Raw genomic sequence first — 25255 nt, forward strand, 5'->3', positions numbered from 1 at the left:
GTGAGGCCGACGGAGTCCTAATGAAGCATGCCGGACTCTGGAGACCGGTTCAGTGACGCAGATCCAACTTTATTGTGTGAGTGCAGCAGTATATATAACATTCCAGACCAATCAGAAGTTTACAACATCCATAGGGCAACCAATAGTAGGAAAGATCAGGGTACTATGTAGGGGCTCCAGGGGGTCAGCTCAGGCGGGCGATGCCACTTCCTGGTGTGCTGAGGAAGCCTGTATAGGCGGAGTGTGCTCACGCCATTGCATCTGCTGCAGCAGAGATAAATCTCCTGAGCTCTTCCCACACTTAGCACTGAAAATGCCCAGTCTTCCTTTCAATTCATCCTCCACATTATCACCGGGTGTATCTTCTAAAATATCCATTTGATCCTATTATACTATTGCTTATTTATATTCAGTAATTCCTTATCACTTTATTATTTAAAACTCCTTATAACTTTATTTTAGACTAATAATCTTTTATAGGACCTATATTTTGTTCTTTCCTGGCATTCCACAATTTTATAACTGATTACTTTTTTTATATTATTTTCTAAACTATATTTTAATTCATGACTCCTGGATTTAAACCTAATGCTGATGTCTTAAGGTTGAGCTTAAATGTGAAAATTTTTCATATCTACATGGAAAATTTGATTTCTCCCTTAGTATTTTGTTTATAGAATAGCTACTGTGTCAACTATACTTTACACAACTATTTATTGAGTGTCTACCATGTGTGAGACACTTCTAGGAATGGACATACAGAAGTGACCAAAAATCAAAACCCTCTACCTGTCCTGGATTTTCTTCGTATATGTTGGGTACTTATACATTTTCCACAATAACTCATAAATTCCATTTGGAAGAGTCAACATTTGTTTTTCTTGAGTCCAATTACATAGAGTTGAGCTGAGAACATAGCCCATGCTAAAATGATGACTATTTTTTGTTGTTATTAATCCTCACTTGAGGATATTTTTTTACACTGAATTTTTGGAGAGAGTGTGAGGGAGGGAGACCAGGAGAGAGAGAGAGAGAGAGAGAGACAGAGAGAGAGAGAGAGAGAGAAAGACATTAATGTGAGAGAGACACATTGATTGGTTGCCTCCTGCACACAACCCTGATTAGGACCGGGAATCAAACGTGCAACCCAGGTATGTGTCCTTGACCAGGAATTGAACCTGTGAACCTTCAGTGCACGGACTGACACTGTAACCACTTAGCACCACTAGCCAGGGCATGATGGCTATTTTTTAAAAGATTGAATGGAATTAAACATGTAGTATTGAGTCACTTGGAAAACTATATCCCTTTTATATTCCAAGCATATAAAGGGAGGGAAAAATATGTAATTGGGAAGTAAAAACATATTAAATATCTATACAGCATTTCTATAGTTTTTTTCCCCAAAAGCTTCCTAATCATGCCTTTGAAAGATATAATACTAAATTCTTCCTTTAGCAGTAATACATATAGAGGCATATAAAACATAAATACATATATTTGGATTTAGGAAAACATATTTATGGTTTTTATTTCCACTTTATAAAGGACCAAGACTATATTTTAAAATATCAACCAACTACAAACAACAACATTGTGTGATATTTACAGTTTAAGGATGATACAGTTCAAGGATATGTGTGAAAGCAAGAATGGCGTCCCTTGTGGTATTTCATTGTCACACTGTCAGAGAAACATCAACTAATGTGTCTTGTATAACTTCATTTCTAAAAGATGTATCTGTCCCAGATGAATGAAAAAATTCATATTTTCTGTTCTTAAAATTCACTTATCCCCAGGAACAATTATTTGCTGCTTCCCAGTGGGTCAATATGTGCTCACTGCTTGTCAATAATATCTCCATTCATTTTTTTTAACCTATAATACTTGGGAAATCTATTAATTAGGATTTCCTTGATAGGATAACAAATATGTTATTAATTATCAGGCTTAACTTATTGCTTTTTGAAAGAAATGGTATAAAAACCAATATAAAATTATATGAAAAATGTATTTATAAAGTAAAATAATAAGTAGTTAAGTAATTATAAGAAAACATTTCTTATTTGATGTGCAAAGTAGTCAATGGTGGAAAATATATCTGGTAAACCTTTTTAATGAAATGCTTAAAAAGTTTTCAAATTAAAAAGAGATAGCTCTAGTTTATTAAATGCTATCAAATCCCCCAATTTTACTATCATTTTCTTGGGAGTTCTGGCTGTAGGAAGGAATTACCATCATTAAATCAATCTGCTTTTTGTTATTTTTATTATGCCTATAGCCACATGAGAACTGGATTTAAAACATGTACTTTTCCCCCCCTTCATTTGCCATCCAAAATTGGGAATCACAGGGAAACAACAACAATTATTGGTCAACATCTCAAAAAGAGCACCATAAATACCTTTGAGAATCATAACAATTGGGCATTATACCTACCTTTAATGGACCTCGATTTAGAAATCCTCATATAAGAGCTGGCATTGTACCCCTTATACTTGAAGAACAGAATCCCAAACCAGGAAGCCTGAAATGAATGTATTCACTAAAGTTCCTATTATGATTGGAAGGAAAATTTAATATAAAGAAATAGGACTACATCAAACTAAAATTTTTTTGCACAGCAAAGGAAATCATCAACATAAAAGTCAACCCACTGAATGGGAGAACATATTCACTAATGATACACCAGATAATGGGTTAATAGCCAAAATGTATAAAGAACATATAAAACTTAGTACTTAAGCAACAACAAACAATCGAATTAAAAAATGAGCAAAGGACCGGAATAGACACTTCTCCAAAGAGAACATACAGATGGCCAATCAACATATGAAAAAATGCTCAATGTCACTAATCATCAGAGAAATAGAAATTAAAACCACAATGAGATATCACCGCACACCTGTAAGAATGGTTATCATCAATAAAGCAACAAACAACTGTTGGCTAGGATGATGGGAAAAAGGAACGCTCATGGACTGATGGTAGGAATGCAGACTGGTGTAATCACTGTAGAAAACAGTATGAAGTTTCTTAAAAAAAATTAAAATGGAACTGCCTTATGATCCAGCTGATACCATTATAATAATCTGGTTATTATTTAACAGGACACGAGTAAAGAAAGACTACATAATATAGGCATGCCATTTATACAGCTTTGCTAGTTTAACCCAAGCCTGTTCCCCGCTGATCAATGTGAGAAGGGACTGGACAAAGGCTGTTTGGGCACCTGCCCAATAAGGTCTGAGTGACATGGGAAGGTACTGTCTGTTGGTCACACCTGGGAACAAATTAGTGGCCAGGATGGGTGTGGCCACTGCAAGCACAAGAAACCTGAATATTTAAACTTCTGAACAAAGGAGCGCGCTCTTCTCTCTTGGTTTTTACTCTCTCTTCTCTCTTGGCCTTTGGCCCTTTGGCCCTCTTGGGACTCCTGGTGCAGGGGGCATGTTCCTCTGTACCTGTGTGGCTCACAGCTGTGTAGGATTCCACACAATGGACTGATGAACTTTAGCCTAAATGTTTAACTAAACCAGCTGCAACATGGAACAGAATCTCTGGACATTGGCCTTACTTTTGGCTCTACTGAAACCCCAAATGCACCTCTTCCAGGACTGGTTAAAGGAGCATGGGACTTTGGAATCCAAAGAATGTAACTCCATGCAAATAAAGACTTACCATGTCTCATTCTCCCATGGGGGCTTCTGAAGATGCTTATTTCAGAGATACCCCAAGAACCTCACACCCACTTGTGTCTGAAAGTTCGGGCCCATTAATTCCTCTGGCCACACAGTGATTCCACTTTGGGGAACCCAAAACACTAATTCGAAAGAGTATAAGCATTCCTTTGTTTATTGTAGGGTCATTTACAATAGCCAAGATTTGGAAGCAGTCCTAGTGCCCATCAGTAGATGAGTAGATAAAAAAGCTGTGGTACATTTACAAGATGAAATAGTAGTTGTCCATAAAAGAAAAGGAAATCTTACCTTTTACAACAGCATGAATGAATGGACCTGGAGAGTACTATGCTAAATGAAATAAGCAAGCCAGAGGAAGACAAATACCATATGATTTCACCTATTTTGTGGAATCTAATGAACAAAATAAAGAAACCAAATAGGAACAGACTTATAGATACAGAGGACAGACTGACAACTGCCAGAGTGAAAAAAGATGAAGGGATTAAGCAACAAACAAACAAACAAACAAAAAACCTCATAGATAAAGATAACAGTATAGTGATTACCAGAGGGAAGGGGGAGGGGAGAGCAGGTAAAGAGGTGATAAATGGTGATGGAAGGAGACTTAACTTTGGGTGGTGAACACACAATACAATCATATCAAGCATCTTCTCAGATCACAATGGCATAAAACTAGAAATCAACTACAATAAAAACAATGAGAAAAACTCATAGTTTTCTAGTAGAAAGAGGTAGTGTTGGCTTTTTTATCTACTCATCTACTGATGGGCACTAGGACTGATGGGCACTAGGACTGTGGCCTGAAGTTCAGAACTCAGCAGGCTTTTCTAAAGGTGCTCACTCTAGATTCTCTAAAGGAGCTTTTAAAAGATTCTTTAATGGCACTTAAAAATCTCAACAAGCAAAATTTAAAAAAATAACTGATCACCCCCCCCCCCCCCTTAAATACATTTGACAGCTGAGGGATCTCAGGCCCAGTGGGAATAAATGACTTGTCATGTTGCAATATTTATTTATTAAGCATATTGTTTTTGGCACTCTCTTCTGTCTTATTGAGTTATAAACAGAAACCATCCTTTGTAGTTCATTAAATCCAAGACTTTCTAGTGTAGCTCCTTTTGAGGTAAGTATTCATTGATAGCTGATTTCATTTTATAAGTTTTAATTCACAAAATCAGTATAATTTCATAACATTTTCATGTGCTGAACTTCAGATCAAGGCCTATGGAGTCTCCTATATTGATGTGCAATTATCTTTGAGAATATAAATATAGATTCTAAACCAATATGTTGATTATTTTTCTTTGTTATGTTATCAACTCCCTAATACACTTTGTATGCACATAAGGTGTGTGTAGAAGCACATCCCATTTACAATTCATATACCAGGCACTGTTTTATGAACTGGGTCACAGCCACAAACAGATACTATCAAAAAATCTTTTTTCCTCCAAAAGAGCTTGCATTCTAATGGTAGGAGTCAGCAACATACACAAGCATCAAAAAGAAGGTCTGTCAGATATTGACAAGCATTGGAGAGGGGTGGGTTTGGGGGAGTAATGTGCAGTTACAATTTTAAAGAAAGTGATTGGGAAGGCCTCAATGCATGGTGACATTTGAGACAAAGAGATGAGGGAGCCTGCTATTCAGGTACAATCAGCTCCAATATCTAGAGGTTCTGCATGGGGAGGTTCAACCAACCACAGATAGAAAATATTTGGGGGGAGGGGAGAGTTACGGTGCTGCTGACGTGTACTGTGTAGTTATGCTTGGGATGGTTGCATCCATACTGAACATGGACTAACTCTTCTTCTCTTGTCATTGTTCCCTCGACAATAAAGTCTAACAACTATTTATATATAATTTGCATTGTATTATGTATTATAAGTAATGAATACATTTAAAGTATAGGGGAGGATATGCATAGGTTATTTGCAATGTTACACCATTTTATATTAGAGACTTGAATATCCGAGGATTTCGATATCCCTGGGGGATCCTGAATCCAATGCCCCTTGGATATGGAGGGACAACTCTATACAAGGGAGGAGCGTTCTAGTGAGAGGGAAGAGGAAAAGCTTTAGATCAGGAGACCATCTGCAGGGGCAAAGGCACCGGGAGGAGTCTGGTTGGAGCAGAGGGAACAAGTGAAGTCACTGAGACGAGAGAGGGAGAAACAGAAGTAGAGAATGAGGAAGAAAGAGAGAGGGAGGGAAGGTTCTACTTATTTAGGGCCCCAGAGGCGGCCATAAGAAGTGTGAGTTTATCCTCAGCAGAGGGTTTTAAGATGAGGAATGATTTGATTTAATTTTCAAAAGTTCAGTCTGTTCTGTGAGCAGCATGAAAGTGATCAGTGTACAAAGGAAGAAACAGAAGGATTAGGTAGGATTTTTTCCCAAAAATCCAGACAAGACCTCATGATGGCTTAAAGCAGAATGGTAGCTAGCAGTGGAAGGAGTAAGTAGAAGCTACTTTGATATTTTTATTGTAGAATTCACAGGATTCACTGACGAATTGGATACGAGTGTGTGAGACACAGAGGAATCAAAGGTGACTCCTATTGAGGAGATAGAAGAGGCCTAGGTAGTCAGGGACGGGGCCATAGAAAAGAAAATAGGGAAGTCCAAGAATAACAGGACACAGTTTGCTGACTAGGTGCTAAGCAACCCTTGCTGGGCGAGAATCCAGCTGGGCAGGTGTTGCTGGGGCAACACAACTGGGCAGGGAAGAACCAACTCCCCTAGACGGAGAGCTTCTTCTACCCCTCACCAAGAGCTTCCCCTTCTCTTAAGCCAGCGGTTCTCAACCTGTGGGTTGCGACCCCTTTGACGGTCGAACGACCCTTTCACAGGGGTCGCCTAAGACCATCCTGCATATCAGATATTTACATTACGATTCATAACAGTAGCAACATTACAGTTATGAAGTAGCAACAAAAATAATTTTATGGTTGGGTTACAACATGAGGAACTGTATTTAGAGGGTCAGAAGGTTGAGAACCACTACCTTAAGCTGAGAGCTTCTGCTATCCCTAAGCAGAGAGCTTCCATGGAAGAACCAACCAGAAGCCAGCAGGGCATATATCTACCTCTAGACAGAGTGCTTCTGTGGCAACCTACTTGGGTCCCCTTCCTGCTAGAGCAGTGGTTCTCAACCTTGGCTGCACATTAGAATCACCTGGGAATCTTTTTAAAATTTTGATTTCTGGGTGTCATCCTCCGGAAATTCTGTTTCTTTGTTACTAATGTTGTGACCCCACCCCATAGCAAAGAAACAGAATTACTGGAGGATGAGGCCCAGAAATCAGGATTTTAAAAAGATTCTCAGGTGATTCTAATGTGCAGCCAAGGTTGAGAACCACTGTGCTAGGAGGAGTCTATCTCTCAATAAACTTTGCTTTCATTTTTGTTTACTTCTTTGTCCTTGAACTCATTCTTCAATTTTTTCGAGACAACACACCCAGATCCGATCACAGCATTTGGGTTTCAGTATCTGGCCTGAGAAACTTTAAGGATGCGGTTGCCATACCCTGAGTTGGAGAATACTGTATAGTACATGTCAAAGCTCAGAATTTATACTCTCAGCAGAAAGGACACACTGGCTGAAGCAGCTCTGTGAAATGCCATTTCATTACACAGTAGTGTGGCCAATACTACCCAAAGGACAGCTGTTCACACTGGGTTAAAGACATTGCAATCAAAGCTCTTCGTAGATGTCTGTGCTTTCTCAAAGCAAAGATTACAGACTAGTACATGGTTGTAAATAGGTAGGTTGGAAAGGATCAGCCAGAGGTTTTACCTCTTTCCTTGTGTAAAGTCAGCCTACAGCTTAACATCATCTCTCCCTGGGTCTCTCACACAAGCATACGCACAACCAAAGGCGTCATTCCCAAACCTATACCCCTAAACTCTAGAAACATGACACAAGATTCTTGTTAATAAATATAATGAAATGAATTATGGCAATTAAATAGTTATAATAAATAATTATTTTATATAAATATAGCATTGATCTGTGAAGATATTAAAATATAATCTTGTGTTTTAATTCATTAACTAGTTAATTAAAGAAATATTGCATCTTTTTTTTTAAATCATCACCTGAGGATATGTTTTCACTGATTTTTTTTCAGAGAAAGAGGAAGGGGGATGGAGGGAGGGAGAGGGAGGAAGAGAGAGAGAGAGAGAGAGAGAGAGAGAGAAATTGGTTGCCTCCCATATGTATCCCAGCCGGGTATCGAACCCACAACCTAGGTATGTGACCTGATTAGGACTTGAACCTGCATCCTTTTGGTATATGCGGAGACACTTCAACCAAGTGAGCATCCTGGCCATGGCTAAGTCTTTTAAGTAACATTCTAAATAAGGTTCTACCACTGAAGTTATCAAAATCCTGAGGATTTACCAATTGCTGAGAATAAGCCTATTACATGAAAATTCAAGTAGATACTTTACATACTAATCACAAAATTATTTATGGAATTAATTACTGTAAAATAATTAGCAATGAAAAATTTTATCATCAAATAAAACTAAAAATAATTTAGATTTCATTATACAACTTACTATATGGTGTAAAATCTCAAGAGTTGGGATTTTTAAAACAAAGATTATTTTGGTGAGGATTTATTAGATGTTTTATTTTTTCTTTGAAAAGTATTGATTTTGAAAGTCTTTTAAATAAACAGCACTGATCTACATATTGTTGAATCACTGAGAGGAAGTAACCTATGGACAGCAAATTATTTTTATTTCCTAAAGGTAGACTTTTTTGAAGAGAAAGCAAAAGCAAGAGAAAACTTAATTTATGATGCCAAGTAAAATTACTGGAATTCAGAATTTAAGGATTTGTGCTGAAAAGAGTATGAGAAACCACCAACTCCTGAACTGAAACAAACGGTCTGGCTCTGTTTTAATCATATAGAAATGAGCCAAGAACATAACAATTAAAAAAATATATAAATAGAAACATTTCATCTATAAACCTATCAGCTACATTTCTTATTTGGTAATGATTTTTAAAAATAAAAATATACTATTTAAAATAATGAATCATAAGGATATGGAAATATTTCTTTTGAGTGAAAAATAGGTTTCAAAAAGGACAAATAAAATATGGCCTTTGTGTTTAGCAAATACAGAATTGGGAAAAAGTAGGTTTACAGTTGTGAGTGCAAGAAACACAGAGTTTATTCTTGTATTATTATTAATTATCGTATTATTTTCCATATGAACAACTGTAAACCTACTTATGTCCCATGCTCCATTTCTGTGCTATAAAAATGTAACACTAAATATATAAAGGGTAACAGATGTGAACAGATCTTTGTGTAGAGGAATATTTTTTTTAACTTTTATGTGTATTTCTTTAATTTATCTCTTGACTATGTATTACTGATGATGAGAAAAATTGTGATAACTTTTAAATAAAGACTAGATCCTAAATTTATTTAAAAGTTTATTTAATAAAATGTCATAATTCTTTCTCAAGCTCCATAGAAACATGTCCAATAAACTATCACTTGCAAAATTTTACCAAATAAAATAAAGTTTAGGATAGTATAACATACTCATCAACAATAAATTTTAAGAAAGCATATTTAAAAAACAAAAGCCTTTATGCCACAGAAAATAGTTATTTGACTCATAAACGAATAGAAAAGTTGATATAACCGATATTATTGTGCTATTATTTTTATTTATGTATCTTTATATAAAATTTTATATTCTGATAATTTATTTTAAGTTACCATTAGGGAAAACTAGAAAGAGTTTGTATAAATGATACTAGTGTAAAAGTTATTGGAAAACCTGTTTGAGTAGAGGCAACAAATATTTCAAAGACATTAGATTATAATATCTTTCAGTAAATAAAAGGAAATATATAGAGATGTTTTGAAAAATGTAAAAGATTGCTAAGGTGCAGAAGAGGATATAGGCATATTTAATTTAACCTCATCATCATTTTAGCCTAAAATTATATTGTCTTCAGTTCTATAAACTATCTCTCAATTATAACTAAGTTACCAAGGACATGTTATTTTGCTAGAAATTTCAGGAAAATTTTCACCCTGTATTATCTGATACAGATTCTGTATCATTCATTAAAAGTCTGAAAGTTAACATTTTTGAATAAGTAATTATCACTGAAACTCTGGTTATTAGGAGGACATAGTAGACAGAAGTTGAATCCCTAGACTGTCCCTGGTAAACAGAGGGGAGCTGTTCCCATCGAAACCTCTAGGGAAGTGTTCAGATCAAGAACAGCTCAAATTTCTCGGGTGCAGAGAGGGTATCACAGGCTCACATATAACAAGCTAACTCTAATTTGCAAAGCAATCAGGGAAATACTAAATTGCAGTAATAAGAAACGGTGACATTTGTGCCATTTCCGTCTTATTTTGTGTTTTGTGCCTAGAGCAGGATAATGGGTCCATTTTCCATCTCTATCCTGAAAGAACTACTAGCATGCCTGAATGCCCAGGAGGCCAGATGAGGATCAAGTGGGTGGCTACACTGACCTAAGGATAGATCACCCAGGCATGATTAAGTCACTGAGCACATATTAGTGATCTCCATTTAGAACCTGAAAACTATCCAGTATGAATCCTGTTTCACTTTGTGCATTTGACTTGCAAAACTTAACTGACCAAGGTCCATGCAGTGAAAAGTCAGATCTGCATTTACATCCTCTCGCTCCCATTTGCTGACTGTGTGACCTTGTAAAGTTGCTTCATATCACTGAGCCTTAGCTTCTTCCGTTTTACAGTGGAAGATTCCACTGTAAAGCTTAAATGCACTGATGTGTAGAAGGTACAAGCACAACTCAGGCGGAGAAAAGCACAACCACATAAGAGAAAGACTTTTTCCTTTCCATCTTTGCCAGCATCATTGTTATCTATCTTTAATTGCCACCACAGCCACCACCAGCCCCCCTCAATCTGGCCAATTACGTCCCTTGGCCATCAACTTCTATTTCTGAAATTAATCGTTCCCAGAAAGGCTGAATAGTATAATGGTTAAGAATGGACTCAGGACCTGGGCTGCCTCAGCTCAAAATTCCTGCTTTACCACTTCCGGAAGGTGTGACCATGATTCCTGGTGCTTCAGAATCCTGCAAGGATTGGTGTGGCAGCTAATTTATTTTTAATGAGTTTATTAATTTATATGTCTAGAAGAGTGCTGAATACTTATTATTAGTATTTATATTACTGTCCTATTCCCACTGCAATAGATTGCCCTGTAATTAATGGCTTAAACCAACAACAAAAATATTGTTACAGTTCTGGTGGCCAGAAGTGGGAAATGATTCTATGAAGACTACATCAAGGGCTCAGCAGGGCTGGTTCCTTCTGGAGACTCCAGGATAGAACTTATTCGTTGTCTCCTTCGACCTCTGGGGGTTGCCAGCATTTCCTGGTTTATGGCCACAACTCTGCTTCTGGTGTCACATAGCCTTCTCTGTGGTCAAATCTCCACCTGCCTGTTATACAGACACGTGTGATTACATGTGGGGCCCACTAAGGGAACACAGGGTGATCTTGCCATCACAAGATCTTTAACTTCAACAATGTCTGCAAAGACTCTTTTTATATAAGATAACCTCTACAGATCTCAGGGATTAAAACTTGGACATAATTCGGAGCATCACTCAGCATGCCATAGTACTTTTTAAAATATTATATTGGAAGGCTTGCATATTTCTCATCTATTTGTTGCCTATATGTTATGGACATTATATCAGTTAGACATAACGCAAATATTTTCTCCCAATTTGTCTTTTAACTTTTGCTCATGCTACTTTTCATAATACAGGAATTTTAATGAGTATGTCAGTTATGCCTTTTAACATCTCCATCAGAAGGAAATAAAGAAAACTGACATATCCAAATTACAGAATAGTAAGCAACCATTAAAAAATTAAGAGGATCTACATATTAACCCACAACAATATCCCATAAATATTGTTAAGTGATGAAGGTAAGTCGCAGATTTTATGTAAAGGAAAATTCCATCATGCACATGAAAGGCTCTGAAATGCACTCCAAACATCTTACTAGCTGCCAAGGGGGGTAGGGTTAGGAGGTAAAATAAATGATTACTTTTTAGTTTATATTAATCCTGCTTAAATGGTTAAACAATAGATATTATTATATGTTATTTACATAATTAAATTTGAAACAGGGATAGTAAAGTCCAAAGAGAAGTGCATTTAAATTGCTATGAAATTTTAGAGGAGGTTGATAATTACTTATTTCTGGGAGAATTGAAAGAAGCAACACTTGAGAAAGGAAAAACGGATTTGACCATACAACATAGAAATGTGTTCCGGAAGTTAATTTAATTTAATGGGAACGAAGCAAGTTTGGGTGTGATGGTTAATCTTGTGTGTGAACTTGACTGGGCTGAGGAATACCCAGCAGCCAGTATAACATTATTTCTGGATGCGTCCATCAGGGTGTTGCAGAAAGGCTCTGTCTCAGTGGCCCGAGTGAAGAAGATTTACCCTCTGCATTGTGGAGAGGCATCATCCAATCTGTTGAGGGCCCAAATAGAACAAAACAGTGAAGGAAGGGCAACTTTTCTCTCTCTAGTCACTAGCTGGGATGTGAATCTTCTGCCCTTGAACATGGGAGCTCCAGGTTCTCAGGTGTTCAGACTCTGAGATTTATACCAGCAGTCCCCCTGGTTCTCAGGCATTAGAACTCAACTTGAATTATATCACAGGCTTTCCATCTTGCAGGTGGCAGACAATGGGACTTCTAGGCCTCCATGTGAACCATATAAAACATATAATCTCCCATTGGTTCTTATCTCTGGAGAAGCCTTACTGCTACAGAGGACAATAGGTTAGGTACGTAAGAGGAAATAATGATGAAATATTTCATCTGGACAAAATCTTAGAAGGCTTTAATGTAAGAGAGAGTTTAGATTTATTTCCCCCAGGTTAAAGACCTCAAAGCCTAGTAACTCGTGGAAAGTCACCAACTGTTGAGAGGATAGCCAAATTTACCAGGAGTCTTTTAAGGCAATTCATGCATAAAGAAAAATAAGACACAAATGTGAGAAAGTCACATTGGGGATAATTTTCATCTTTCATTGGGCATGGCTCTAAGCATTATCATTCTCTCCCAAGTCTCCAAACCTCCCTTTATTAATCAACTTATCTGTTTAATTACAATATGCATGCAACTATTTGATGAAATGCATTGAATTAAATAGTTGTTTGTACCAGGAATTAAATTTCAACTATGAGCCCAAACTCATTGCATAGCTTAAAAGAAATTTGACAGTAGGTATTTAATTACTGATATCTTACTGAAATTGGCAGTTAGTGAAGAGAAACATTTGCTAAACACCAAAAAGCTTTAAGATATAAAATGAAACAGTCTCTGTCTTGAAAATGAATCTAATCTTAAAAGGAAGGAAAATTAATAGAGTCATATTCAGAAGTCTTTAACAGGCCTAAGAGACTGAAATAGAATCCTTTGCATCTCTCATTATGAAGTAGTAGATAATTTTCCGCACAGACTTGGGATGGAAAAAGAAAGCCAGCCTTCATTGAAACATCACATTATACACAGAATATGATGTTCACAATATACATTCTTTAGTATTCAATAGTTATCTCAGCAATCTCACCTCAATAGATATTAAGCAAATTCCTATAAACAGGCAAGGAGACCAAATTTTAGATCTACACATGAGGAAAAACTAAATACAAGATTTTTTTAAAAAAAATCTCAAGCTAAAGAAGAGTTTGGCTAGAAAAGTGAGAGAAGTGACAGATGAGAGACAGTGGGATAGTGTCTATTTGGCACAATTTCAAAAAGATTTTAACCATTAAGAACAGTGCACCTCCTTCACTTGAACTTGAAATGTGTTTACAAGTCATCAGGCACAGTGATTCTTTTAATAGTTGAGGATGCTTTTATATTTCCCTCCCGAGTCATCACCACACTGTTTCTATATTTCCAGAATTGGAGAATTGCATTTTTAGGCCAAAATAACTTTTACACAGTGCTAATATTTTTCCTTTGTTATTTGACATGATTCAGAATCTTGTGCTAGTATATAACTTTCATATATTTCTGGCATGAATCCCCATCTAGATTATAAACTCTTGGACCAAATGCCTATACTTCCCAATGGGCCAAATGCTTGATATACATTAAAAACGTGATAAATATTTGAGATTCTGGTTACAAAATAATTAAATGGCAGGAAGTTTAAAGAACCTAAAGAGTCTTCTCAACCTGAGTGTGTCTCCTGAAGATACAAGTATATCTTTAAGAAAACTAGGATAAAATGATTGTAAAAAATATTAACACAACTCAGCAAATGTAGGATAAGAAAACCAGATAATTTAAATGACTCACTCTTAATCATCCTGAGTATTTGAAGGAGGCACTGCCATGTTTTGTGAACTTTTTTTGCGGGGGTGATGAATATGAAAGCTTTTGATTTTTAATGTAAAAAGAATTGAAAAAACCTAATATTTTATATTCAGATTGAGACAAGCCTCTAGTCTGGAGTCCATGTGTCAGTGAAAGAAGTGTCTGTTGGAAGAGTCAGACTTCACAGGTAGAGAGGTTTGCAGTGGCACCTGCATTGGGAGATTGCTTTTAGAGATAGTGCAAATATTATCATTTACATAAAGTAAGAGTACAGAGTAGATTACCTGATTTTATACAAGCTAACCCTCACAAAATACAATATTGGTTTATAACAATCCTCTCAGAGGAACTGAATAATGAAGACAATGGAAATACTGTATTTATGGAGTACTGAACTACAAAAAAACATGGTATAAATAATATTTTTCCTGTTCCTGCTATGAGTTCTTAATGTCTTAAGTAAGTAATAGATTGTTAAATCAAAAGACTTGGCCAAGGATATATTGCAAATTTAGATACTGGCATTTTTTACACTTATGCTTAGATTTATTTTTAGATTTATCTTTACTGTTGAAAATATTACAGATGTTCCCTTTTTTCCCCATTGACTCCCCCCACCAGCACCTGCACACCCCCCCCCCCCCGCCCCGCCACCGAGGCCTTCAAGGCACTATTGTCTGTGTCCATGGGTTATGCATGTATGCATATAAGTTCTTTGATTAATCTCTTCCAGCCCCCTCTTCCCACTTCCCTCTGAGATTCATCAGTCTGTTCCATGCTTCCTGCATACATTTATTTTTATGAAGAATTTATCAAAAGCTTTTAGGAGGGACTTTAATTGTATTTCTTAATCAAGATAGGCTAAGTTATGTTACAGTAACAACTGGGTCCAAATATCAAATAAATATTTATTTCTCTCTCATGTTACAATTCTAGAGTCCTAAAGTCAGTTAGCAAGGACGTTCAACTCATCATGGTCACTCAAGGACCAAGACTGATAGGGCAGGCATTTCTGTGGCTCAAACAGCTCCATCCAAAGAGCTTATCCAATGTAGACACATCATGTATGAACCCAGCACTGATCGCTTGGTATGCTGAAGCTGAGTTTTGAGTTCTCTCAGTAAGAATCCACAACATTGCCATTTAACTTGTAAAATATATGTCTTCAGGGTCTTGGCACTTGTAACAACTTTTCTAATTAAGCTAACTCCTCGAAAATAAATAAGTAGATTCTTTGACATTTTAAAATTGATTGCTTTTTCACCTTGGTTGTTACTATTTCTTGTAACTTGTAGGTATAGGCGGTTTGCCAATAATGTACAATAAAATGAACTCCTTTATCACTAAGTACTACTGTTGGGACTTGCCAGTAGGATTAATTTTGTCATCACTAATTTTTTCATACTTCACTATTTTTTTCACATTTTCAGTGGTGTTTCTATTTGATGATTTTGGAAAAACAATTTCCGCATTGGATGTGGCATTAAAAAATAAAGTCTCTGTGAAACAATCGTGGGTCCTGAAGCTCGCACATAATTTTAAAAGTTGCTCAGAGTATCCCTCAAAATGTATTGAACTTGCATGCATTCAATATATCATTTTTCTAAACACAGTATTTCAAATTTTGAAGCATTTACTCTTTTTTCTCCGCAGATACTATCTGGATGATAGGAATTTTATTTCCTGACTTAAGCTATTTCTTGAAGTCTTCCAACACAGGTCTTTCAACATAATGCCACAATGTACACATAATATCGACATAAAAAGAATAATGAGTCCACATGTTCTGCCTTCATTTAACATGCACCCCCATGTCTGAAAGTCTTAAAATTATTTGGGATTTTCCCCCATTTTCATTTGGGCTCACAAACACTGTGAAGACAGCCAGAGGTTTCAGTCAAATGTTTACTCTCCACAATTTTCCCCCAGGTAGAGAGATATTTTTTCTCCCTTTGATCAATAGCCTTCAGACATACTTCCAGAAGGTGGAACAAGTGAGAGGGAAGTGCAAAAAAATGAGAGGAAAAAGAAGTTCTAGACAATCTCAGGGAAATAGCTCAAAATGCTTACAGATTCTGTCTTTGCTTTAAGTGTAACATAGATCAGTAATCATAGCGAACCAATATTTTCACATATATGCTCAGGAAAGCGTGTGACATGAGGTTTTAAGTTCTTTCCTTGAACACATATTTCACCCCACAGGGCTTCTCGCTGCTCTGTGACTAGGCTGTGTTTGTGTATGTGTGTGCCCGGATTTGACAAAACGCCGTGAAAATGAATATGGACAAGGAGAATGATTATTCCGTGCGCTGGCTGAGGGAAACAGTCATCAAGCAAGCGCCTTCCTCTGTGTTTTATTTAGGTTCACCCATTTAACGTCATTGAAGTGAACATCACTGGATTTCCACTTCTCATTTGAAGACACAGCCTCATAATGGAAGTGAGTATCCAGAGGACACGGAAAGTAAATGGCAGTGGTGCAATTTAACCTGGGATTCCATTTGTATGATCTTTTAAAATATGCTGTCGAATAAAACAATTGTGACTACCTACTAGGAGCCTCATTGTACATGCATCCACTCGTTTCTGGAAACAGCTGTCTTAAGAGATTTCAGAAGCACAATGTGGCCTTCTTTGCCTTATAAGAAATAACTAATCTAAGGGAAAATTTTACACTTCCAGCTAAAAAAAAAAAAAAAAAAAAAGAGGGAAGCGCTTCTGCCCTGAGCATCGTTGGGATGGATTTACATGGGCCCTCGTTTAAAGGCTGAACTACAAAGACAATTTCCATATTCATTTGCAATGAAGAAGTTATCAAAAGACAACCTTCTAGAAACCCTAATCCTGTCTCAGTGACTGAGAGGAAGTCTGAGAACCTCTGGCAGGCACCTTAGGGGCTCGGGTACCACACAGGCATTCATCACCCAGGGTTCCAGGCCTGCTATCCTGCCTGGCATTGAAACAAAGAGGTGTGGCACTGGGTCTCCAAGTCTCCCTGGCAGACCCAGCCATGTTTTTCCGTAGAGAAGCCCCAGGCAAACAAAAGAGACGGAAAACTATGTGTGGGGAAATGAGTGGTAGTTGCAACAGAGGCTTCCCAGGGGGGTGGGGGTGAGAACCTTGGAGATGATTCAGTCCACTGAGAAAGCCGCCAGCCACTCTAAAGACTAAGAGACATTTCATAGCAGTGGTTACAAGCATCTGGGGAGGGATGGTGGAACGAGTTGCAGTAAAATGCATTTTAATAGCAAAATATTAGAAAAATGAAAACCTTTCCTAATTTTCTAACAATTAAAACCTCTGTATGCAAAATAATCACACAAATATTGTGATTAATGTTTTACATTCATTTCTTAATTAGGCCCTCTGAATCACACACATACACACACACACACACACACCAAAGCAGGAAGCAGGTTATGGGCCTGAGGCTACAATTGGCTGCTGAGGCCCAACACAGAGGATATTGCTTTCATCTAAAGCAGTGGTTCTCAACCTCCTGGCCCTTTAAATACAGTTCCTCATGTTGTGACCCAACCATAAAATTATTTTCGTTGCTACTTCATAACTGTAATGTTGCTACTGTTATGAATCGTAATGTAAATATCTGATATGCAGGATGGTCTTAGGCGACCCCTGTGAAAGGGTTGTTGGACCGCCAAAGGGGTCGCGACCCACAGGTTGAGAACCGCTGAAAAAACTACTTATATGACATCGACAGGTTGGGCCTTTCATGAATTTGTGTCCTAACAGAACTAAGGTGAGAACTAGCAGGGCATCAGGCTGTGTGCTCATTCAAGGCCTGGAGGTACCAAGGACCTGGGATGTGAGTGCGGGCGCTGAGGGTGATGGGGAGTGTGATTTTCCTTTCTCTGACCAGCATAGACAAAGATAAGGCTGGCATTTGAGTGAATTAGGTGCAGTGGTAAATGGAACACAATATTTCAGCGACTGCTTCTCTAATATTTTCAGTATGTGCTTACAGGGCCCAGTGGTTCTCAACCTTCCTAATGCTGTGACCCTTTAATACAGTTCCTCATGTTGTGGTGACTCCCAACCATAAAATTATTTTCGTTGCTACTTCATAACTGTAATTTTTCTATTATTATGAATCGTAATGTAAATATCTGATTTGCAGGATGTATTTTCATTGTTCAGGACCCACAGGTTGAGAACTGCTGATAATAGCGTTAATAAAGGTTTTATACTTTCTAGCAAAGATCAGTTATTTTAATAATTCAAGTTGGTTTATCAGGTTTGTTGAGTGAATTTCTATTAAGCAAGCAAAAGGATAGGTGGAGTCTAGTGTGACTCTTTTTTGTGAGCATGTATTATTTTTCTCCCCTCTGGATTTTAATTGATCGATTTTTAAATTAAAATAAAATGAGGGCGTCTTTATCTTTCTTCCTTTTACACCTTGGGTAAAGACTTTCTGTAAATGTAACATATCTGCTTTAAGTAAGTGGACATAAAATATATCGCCATGCTAAACACTTTTGAGAGTAAAAGTATATGGTATTATTAATAAAATACCCACATATATGAATAATTACATTGGGAAAACAGATATGCATTGTCACTTCCCAAGTAAACCAGAATGTATAGTTAGCTTAGTTTTAAGCATTGATCAGGTATTACAGAAAGGCAATAGTAAATGATTCCCAGGATTCATTGCAAAACTAGTTTTCAGCCATAGGCATGTTCTCATATAGAGATTTATGAAGAAACAAGATTCAAAATTGCATTTTAACAGGAAGGTCTTAAACATGCCATGCTAAAACTGACATAAGAGAAAAAATAAAATTAAAATGTTTTATTCCTTGCAATTATAGGAATTAGTCCAGGAAAGTATGTAGCATGTGCATACTAATGCATTTGATAATTTCTCCAAGATAATTTCTGAAAACACCCAGAAAGACTAAATTAAAAACCAGCTTTCTGAGATAATGGCTATAGAGGGAAGCAATAATATTGCCACTCTTGTGGAAAAGAAATTTCAAAGTGGGAACCTTAATTAAGATCATTAGGGAGAGCTAGTATTGAACAATAGGTCTCAGTGTAATATATATATATTTCAGTTTGTAATTTACGTGTATAGGTTTCTCTGTGACTTTGGGCAAGCGACAAACTCTCTGTGTCTCAGTTTTCCCATTTATGAAATGGGTATAATAGTAGTACCTTTATTATAAAGTTGTGAGGATAAATTATATATGTAAAACATTTAAAATAGGCATGATACCTCGTAAGTATGTGCAATGACTGGCTATTGCTTTGTGTTCTCTAAAATAATAGAGACTAAACCATGCCAAGAAGGAAAACAGATCTTGGAAGCTAACAAGACCCACTTCTTCCAGTGTGTGGCTGAACTAAAACTGGGCATTTTTTTTTCTCTAATCTTAAGATCATTCTTAACACAATAAAATAAGAGCACTGAAAATCAAATCAAATGCTGGAGATGACAGAAATTCCTTGAATAGAATGAAAAAAGAAAGGTTTATTTATGTAGTGTCTTGCTATTCACAGTGTAATCCTTGGACCAGCCCCTTTGACATCACTTAGAAGCTTATAAAAATCTAGGTTCTGGAGCCCTACTGCAGACCCACTGAATTAGAATGTGCATTTCAACAAGATGGCCAGGTGATCCCTAGACACATTAAAGTTTGAAAAGCACTAATAGAATATGCAACAAAACCCATTTTTCTCCAACATTTACTCCTCCCTAAATACCATCCCATACAGCATCTCATACAATTGTCCATTCCTCCTTTTTATACAAACTCTTGTAAACTTCTCTTGTACCTCCAAACTTTTGTTATCCTCCTTCTAACCACGTCCCACTGGCCATCTCTTATTTTACCAAGCAGTCTAGTCTATGCTATATTAAGTCACTCTTTCACACGTTTTTCCTTATTAAATTTGAATAAAAGAGAAAAATGGTAACACTTTCTCTCAGCTACTGGAGACTAGAAACTCTCAAGGTAGTAAAAGGAGGAACAACCTGACACAAAGTCTCCTATATTGTAAGTCTGACAATGTGAAGAGAGTCCATGCAATACCAGCTCCCAGCACTGTAAACACACAAATGTGTTGAGTTTATTATTCCCTGATAGAGATAAAAGGATACAAACTTCTCAAAAAATGAATTAGATGGATACAAACAGCACCCATTCTTCTTAGTTTTTAATAAATAATCATAATAGAAGGCAAATAGTTACTTAAGAAATACATTCTTTTTCTTTTTTGCTTCTTGTAAGAATAATAGCGAAAATAAAAATCATTTGTGCCAGTAAGGATTGGGCTTTCACTATCAATATAAACACTATAAAATATTTCTTGTAACTACTTAAACTATAGCTAACAACAAAATATTACTTTTTTAATTGATAGAGATTTTGGTTGAGAATTTGAATAAGTGAAACATCTGTGAACAAACATCTCCCTTGACATAATCTAGTTGAAAAATACATTTTCTATTTTTTTTAAAAAAATTAAAAATGAGAAGAAACAAAACACCTTAAAATGCCAAATGGATTGCCCAGAGGAAAAACCAGTCTTCCTTCCTTCCTTTCTTCCTTCAGCACACCATTGCTACATATATTTTATTACTACCAATATTATGATTCTCCACAATATTTAATGACATGTTTCCCTCTTCCACATGGAAATTTACCCAATAGAAGTCCCCCAAAGAAGCAGAACCACAGCACATTTATAACAAAGCAATAAAATTGCCTTTAAATTTCTGCTTCCCACTATGATAATTCAATTAAAATTAAGTTAAATATAATCACCTAAGAAACTAGAAAATGAAAATCAGCCTGGATGTACATCATGACTATGATCGTCAACACCTCCACACGATGAGAAGAGCAAAGATAGAAACGTTAGCTTCCCCTTTCCAAACTTCTACAGAACTGTAAATTACTTAAAAAAGACACTGTGCCACCTTTGAAGGTATGACCATTGGGTGTGTTCTCAGGGCCATCCCTGGGCAAGCAGATGGCCCACGTGAAATGAAGAACGTTTGGGAAACAGTGGCCCTTCCTAGACTCTGGGTGTACAGGTACCCGAGACTCTAATGTTAAATCTTAGCTCAGTTCAGAAAAAAGAAAAAAAAAGGAAAGAAAGACATTAAAAAGGAAAGGGTTACATCCTTGGAAAAAATGCAGCCTCCTTTAAGACATGCTGACATTCAGTCCATTTAATTGGGCACATTTTTATAGGTTCTGTAGGCAACATAAATCTTTTTGAATCTTAGAAGAAAACAACATTCTATGCAGATTTGAGAGGAGAAAAACTCACTCACCACAACTGTTCAGTTAATTGACAGGCACCATCATCTGAAACGGCAAAAATGTTACTTGGATATTGCAATCATAAAACCACCCAGCACATTCAAATTGTCTTCAAACACATTTTGTGAATATATCTACAGAAGCAAAATTAAATAAGCAATAAAAATACCTGTCGTATCTCAATCATTTAGTTATTTCAAATGAAGGTGTTTCATATCCACCATTTTGGATTCAAATTAGATAACTGGTTGTTTTTTCAAAATATCTTTTTATATTACACCAATATTTTCTTCTAATGCCGAGGTTGAAAAGGTAGCCAGAAATACAGAACTACTGTATAATACAATCTTGGTCCTGTGTGAACACAATTGTGAAATACTTACCTTAACACACAGTTCTGGTAATGCTATATAAATCACATATGGAGCTCAAAAATTTTTATTGTTGTCTATATAAAAAACACTAAAGTATTTAGCATAGTGTTCAGTGGCTTTAGTCTGCTGCTTCTATTCTATCTTTCTAAGATTCTCTTCTATAATTCTAAAATGCATCCTCATTCTACATTTCAAATTGATCTCCAACTATTTTCTCTTGTGCCCTACACTCACACCATATCTTAAACACACACATACTTCTTTTTTTAAAAATAATTTTATTGATTCTAGAGAGAGAAATGGAGAGGGGGAGAGAAACAACTATGTGAGAGGAACATCAATTGATTGCCTCCCACATGTGTCCTGCCCAGGAACTGAACCTGCAACCTGGGTATGTGCCCTGACGGGGAATCAAACCTGGCACCTTTTGGTGTATGGGACGACGCTCCAACCAACTGAGCCACACTGGCCAGGGCCACACTCTCTTTTATAAATGATATTTTGGCTCACCCCTTTTTCTCTGCCTTAGCATTCTTTCTACCCATTCCTTAGGGCCAGAACAATTTACATCTCCTCAATGAACCCATCTTAATATGCAGAGAAGGAATTATTATTATCTTTCTAGTTGTCCCCACCATATTTTGTGTCTGTACTAGAGTACTCGTCATATTCTATCTTATATTATTGATATCAGTGTTTATGCCTTGACCCTCTTCATTTTTTGCCTATGATGAAGACTGCCTGCTATGCTTTTGGCACAGGAGATGATCAGAAGATGCTAGTTGAGCCAAAGGGACCAATGCATTTAATATAGAGATAATGTTTCATGTACATTTTCCTTATGTTCATCTACCATCTCTTTTAAAATATATTTTTATTGATTTCAGAGAGAAAAGGAGAGGAAGAGAGAGACAGAAACATCAGTGATGAGAATCATTGATTGGCTGCCTCTTGCAGCCCCCTACTGGAGACTGAGCCCACAACCTGGACATGTATCCATGACAGGAATCCAGGACCCTTCAGTCTGCAGGCCACTGCTCTATCCACTGAGCCAATTTGGCTAGAGCCATCTACCATCTTTTAAGAGAACAGTATAGTTGCATTGCACCCGGTTCTGCTAAATAAAGCTTGAATTTTAAATAAATAGTAATATCCGGTATGAATGAAACATTTTTAGTTTCATAAAAAATGAATTAAGGAATTGAATTTGGAAATTTCTTCTATTGATAAATGACTTTTTAGGCAAGTTCTTAAAACATTTTTGTATCATATGGAGATCTTTTTTTTTTTTAGATTTAAAGTGCATTTTTTTCTGTTTTTTTTTTGTTTGTTTGTTTTTTTTGTTTTTTTTTTGGCTTGAATGTTGCATGGCAAGGTGACAATACTTACTGGATCTCTATTAGCACAGCATGTGTTTGAAATAGTGTTTTGAGGAAAAGTGACATATTTGCCTTGAACCATTAACACAGTCACCCCAGCAGCAAGCGGGAAATTAGCAGCATGATCTTAGAATAGAGAATCTATCTTTTTATGCAGAATGAAATTATAGCTGCCTTTTTGGTAATTTTGTGCTTCTGGCCAAGTTAACTATGTCAGATCAGATTCTGCCAATATGAAGCATGCAGGCATATTACACACTCACATCTCATCCTTTATTCTCTTTCTCGTTCCACATTCACTTTAGGCTTTAAAGAATTTTCTCAGATAATTATAAATTAGGTATCTATTCATCCACTTTATTAAAGACTTCTTTGCTATTTTTATGCAATATATTAAATATCAAGAGATATTATTATTGAATTACATAATAAAAATTTAAATAACATACAAATTTTAATATGAATATTAAAAATAAAAGCAATGTTTCTTTTTTTAAAAATATATTTTTTATTGATTTCAGAGAGGAAGGGAGAGGGAGAGCGAGATAGAAACATCAATGATGAGAGAGAATCATTGACTGGCTGCCTCCTGCAGGCCCCCACACTGGGATCGAGCCCATAACCCAGGAATGTTCCCTGACTGGGAATCAACCTGTGACCTCCTGGTTCACAGGTCCACACTCCACCACTGAGGCACGCCAGCCGGGTAAAAAGCAATGTTTCTTAAATTGGTGAGAGAAGAACTTCATTAGATTCTTTGTACCTAAACCAAAAATGTGATATTTCAACCTTCAGCTTTTGGGATTATGTGTCTTTCATTCCAACCCCCTATACTTCTCATGTGGAGAACATGGATCTAATGCATAATTAAGAAAAACACAGCTTTTTAAAAACAATTGTGATTCAGTGATTCTCTTAAAGGAGAATGATACTCAGTAATTTACCATGTGTTGATAGTCTGAGTCTACAGCGAGGTTATTAGTGGACACTTTTGTCCTACAAGTACCATTAAAGCAAATAACTTACTAAATGGGTAACTAAGGGATTGGGAGAGAAGAGCCTATCAAGACCTTTGAAGGGTAGACACAACGTCAGATGAGTGTGACTGTCCGATAGTTGTAGGTGGAGAGGGGGCAGGGGAAAAGGTAGGGACCCTGAAGGGATGTAGGGACCCCCTTGTCCCTTTCCAGCCCCGCCTCCACCCAAGCTCGGTACACGCTCTGCACAGCATGCTGTCCCTCACTGTCTGCTTGATATTCTATATTTATTTTATGAAAGCACTAAACTGTAATAAAGTGAACTTGCTTTAAAAACAACAAAACAAACAAACAAACAAAACTTTGAAGGTTTGGCCGTGGATGGTGGGGCTCAGCTGGTTGGGCATAATTCTGCGCATGGAAAGGTCAGGGCACATGCCCGAGTTGCGAGCTCGATCCTGTTAGGGGGTGTGTAAGAGGCAGCAAAACACATCGATGTTTTTCTCTCTCCCTCTCCCTTCTTCTCTCTTCAAAAACCAATAAAATTATACTTTAAAAAACTCTGAGGTTTTATTTTTGATTCCAGAGATGCTGGCATGGTTGTGGAGATGGAGTCATCCCAAACCAAATGATTTATAGGTAGCACGTGTACTTACCAAATATTTCTCTTAAAATACGTTTTCTAAGGACCATTCATATGCAAATTGATTCAAATAACAGTTATAATTAGCCATTCACCTTATATTTGACCATTTAATTTGCATAAAGGGTGTCAATTGTCTATTAAAAAACCATGGTGTTTGAATGCAGGTACAGAATACTAAGTTGGATATCATTTTGATATTGTGATATTGTAATTTGTTAGAAAATAAAGTGAAGAAAACATTAAATATGTATTATTGCCTTCTTTGTACTAGGCAGGTGGTAGGAATAAGCCAGCTATTTCTATGTTTACTTGTAAAACATATTGTGGAAATAATTATGAAAAACAAATGCAAATAGGTACCCACGCTCAGCATAGAATATTATTTTAGCAATGGAATTCTTGAGTTCCAATAGTATCATTGAAATACATACATGCATATATAGTACATACATTTCATATACATCTTTCTCTTACTTCCTGTTGT

General features: G+C 36.6%; 1 protein-coding gene across 25 annotated transcripts in view; it reads right to left on the reverse strand.

Annotated features, from left to right (window-relative positions):
- The window catches only part of PTPRD (protein tyrosine phosphatase receptor type D), a 2083672-nt gene that overhangs the window by 983340 nt on the left and 1075077 nt on the right, over window positions 1-25255 (reverse strand). For all 25 annotated transcript variants that reach the window (XM_070431651.1, XM_070431673.1, XM_070431672.1 and 22 more), the window contains one exon: window positions 21407-21440. The gene's annotated coding sequence lies outside the window, so the exon portion shown is untranslated. The remainder of the gene's footprint in view (window positions 1-21406; window positions 21441-25255) is intronic.

Source organism: Myotis yumanensis, unplaced genomic scaffold (genome assembly GCF_028538775.1).
Source record: "Myotis yumanensis isolate MYYU_CA2020_CCGP unplaced genomic scaffold, mMyoYum1.0.hap1 SCAF_12, whole genome shotgun sequence".
In the NCBI taxonomy this organism is placed as follows: Eukaryota; Metazoa; Chordata; class Mammalia; order Chiroptera; family Vespertilionidae; genus Myotis; species Myotis yumanensis.